The following is a 3,287-nucleotide window of genomic DNA, read 5'->3' on the forward strand; positions in this document are numbered from 1 at the left end:
AAGGAGCCGCCCCCGGGACAAAGGGACACAGGGACACTCCCCCGGGGGAAAAATGGTGGCCCTGTCCCCACCCCTGCTGCCTCCAAGCCAAGGGGACCTTCCCTGGTGACAAACTGCTGGCCCTGTCCCCAACCCCAGGTCCTCCATGACAAAGGGACACTTCCCTGCTGGCAAACTGGTGGCCCTGTCCCCAGCCCTGGCTCTCCATGACAAAGGGACTCTCCCCTGGTGGCAAACTGGTGGCCCTGTCCCCAACCCTGTGCCTTCCATGACAAAGGGACGTTCTCCAGTGGCAAACCTGTGGCTTTGTCCCCACCCCTGGGCTCTCCATGCCAAGGGGACCTTCCCCAGTGGAAAACTGGTGGCCTTGTTGCCACCTCTGGGCTCTCCATGCTAAGGAAACCTTCCCTGGTGACAAACTGGTGGCCCTGTCCCCAACCCTGGGTTCTCCATGACAAAGGGACACTTCCCTGGTGGCAAACTGGTGGCCCTGTCCCCAGCCCTGGGTTCTCCATGACAAAGGGACACTTCCCTGGTGGCAAACTGGTGGCCCTGTCCCCAACCCTGGGTTCTCCACACCAAGGGGACCTTCCCTGGTGGCAAACTGGTGATCCTGTCCCCACCCCTGCTGCCCCCAAGGCAAGGGACACTTCCCTGGTGACAAACTGCTGTCCCAACCCCTGGACTCTCCGTGCCAAGGGGACCTTCCCTGGTGGCAAATTGGTGGCGCTGTCCCCAACCCTTGGGCTCTCCATGACAAAGGGACACTTCCCCTGCTGGCAAACTGCTGGCCCTGTCCCTACCCCTGCTGCCCCCAAGCCAAGGGAGTGCTTCCCTGGTGACAAACCTGTGGCCCTGTCCCTAACCCTGCCTTCTCCATGCTAAGGAAACCTTCCCTGGTGACAAGCTGGTGGCCCTGTCCCCAGCCCTGCTGCTCCTAAGCCAAGGGAACCTTCCCTGGTGGAAAACTGGTGGCCCTGTCCCCAGCCCTGGGTTCTCCACACCAAGGGGACCTTCCCTGGTGGCAAATTGGTGATCCTGTCCCAACCCTTGCTGCCCCCAAGGCAAGGGACACTTCCCTGGTGACAAACTGGTGGCCCAGGTGCTGCCCCAGCCCCTCAGGGGCTCTCTGGCAAAGCTCGTTCCGAGGTTCTGGGGGATTTGTGGGAAGAGCAGAGAAACAGAGAATTGTAATAAACAGAGAATTTTAACAAATGAGCTGTGTTGTGATAAACCAATCCCAGACTGGGCTGGGAAAGATCTCAAAGGTCATCAAGTCCCAGCTGTGCCCCATCCCCACCTTGTCCCCAGCCCAGAGCACTGAGTGCCACCTCCAGCCCTTCCCTGGTCACCTCCACCCCCTCCCTGGGCAGCTCTTCCCAAGGCCTGAGCCCCCTTTCCAGGAGGAAGTTCCATCTGGTGTCCAACCTGAATCCCAAACTGGGATTTGGGGTTTGGGGTGGGAGGAACCTTAAAGCCCAGCTCATTCCCTGCCAGGGGCAGGGACACTTCCCACTATCCCAGGGTTGCTCCTGGGGCTGGCAGCTCAACTGAGCACTGTGAAAAAAGAAGGAAAGGGAGGAAAAGCAACACTTTGAAGGTGTAGGGAGCGATTAAAGTGATTCACATTGCCAAGGAATGGATGGCATTCCAAGGTATTCCAGCTCTACTTCCTTCCCTCCCCCTAAATCCAGAGCAGAGCACAGCAGGTTTTGGGTGGACATTGGCTGCAGGATGGTGGGGTTGGGCATTTTAGATGTTGCGCTGGATTTTCTTGTTTCCCCATGTCCATCAAATCGTCCTGTAGAGCTTTAGAAGCCACCAGAAAACCGGGAGTGAAATCCACCCCAATTCCACCCTGACCTGCACATCTTGCAGCAGCCTGTGTGTGCAGCAGCAGGTCTAGAAATGAGTGAGAGCCATATCATTCTGATTTGCATACAGCTTTTGCAAAAATCCCTCCTTTAACTCCACATCTTGCTCTTGTTTGATAGCTCAGGGTTTCTTCTGAGATCAGAGGGAACCACTTGAACGTGCTCCAGCCTGCCCTGCTGTTGTCATGTAGAGCTTGCTTTGAAAGCCTCACACCAAATCTAAATTATTTGCTAGGTCTGGGTGATAAGTGCATTGTAGAGAGGACTGGAAACACGGGGAACTTTTCAGAAAAAGCCATTTCTTCTTTTTAAAAGAAGCCTGTAAAATTTCTCATTCTTTATTTATACAGAACTAGAAATCAAGATTTTAAAATTTTAGAATTCCCCTTAGTTTTCCACCAGGTCCTTCTCCACAGAGCTGCTTTTTCTGCCCATGGCCAGAGAGATTTTCCCTGGAGCTGGCAGAGTTTCTCCATGCCTTGTGAAGAAACCTGGAAAGGTTTTGTTCCCACGTCAGCCTCGTTCTTTACCTGCTCTAATTCCTTACATTAAATGTCATTCAGCATTCCTGGGAGAATCCGTCACAACCTTTTCTGTCACCCACACTTGAAAAAAATCTTCTCTTTGGCAGAACAAAGAGCAAATTTGAGGAGGATTTTAGGCCCTCCCAACTTAAGACCTGGTGTCTCCAAGGCAAAAACAACAATGTGGGATATATTTGAACCGTCTTGACATTAAATGTCACTACTCTGCTTTTTGCCAGGGCAGAACGAACCCTCCTCTGATTAACAATGTATCCAGGCGGTTTTTAGGAAGTTTCTCAGGAATGAGGTGTGGAAACAACATTTAAAATCTGGCAGATGCCACCTTAACCTTGCCTCCTGCAGAGCTCCAGCTGCTCCATTCCATCCTGTGTTTCCCCATGTTAAACCTAAAGGTGATGGGGTTTAGGGGAATGAAATGTGTTGCCATTAGTTTTCCAGGAAAAAAAAAAAAAAGGATGGCAAATTCTAAAGGAAGCAAAGAGCAAGTTCAGAGCTCTTCTGAGAAATTGAGGCTCCTCAAGGTGGGCTGATGTGTCCTGATGAGCTTTCAGAGCTTGGCTCTGGAGTGTGTCTGCTCCAAGAATCCCAGACTCAGTCTGCTCCAGCTTGGAATCTGGGGAGAGCCAAGAGCTTTGTTTTCCCTCTGCTCCTCCTCAGGAGTATTTCCTTCAGCACACGGCTCCTCGGCTGCAGACTCCACGCCTTGGCTGCCAGGAGAAGTTGTCTTTCTTCTGGAAAGATTTTTTTTCCGTAATTATCGTTGTTATCTTAACCAGGCAGAGCTGCCAGCTCAGGGGATGAGACCTTCCATTAACCTGAGTCACGATGAGGATCCTTCCTAAAGAGGATCTGCTGCTCTTGTTTAATC

Source organism: Geospiza fortis, unplaced genomic scaffold (genome assembly GCF_000277835.1).
Source record: "Geospiza fortis unplaced genomic scaffold, GeoFor_1.0 scaffold623, whole genome shotgun sequence".
In the NCBI taxonomy this organism is placed as follows: Eukaryota; Metazoa; Chordata; class Aves; order Passeriformes; family Thraupidae; genus Geospiza; species Geospiza fortis.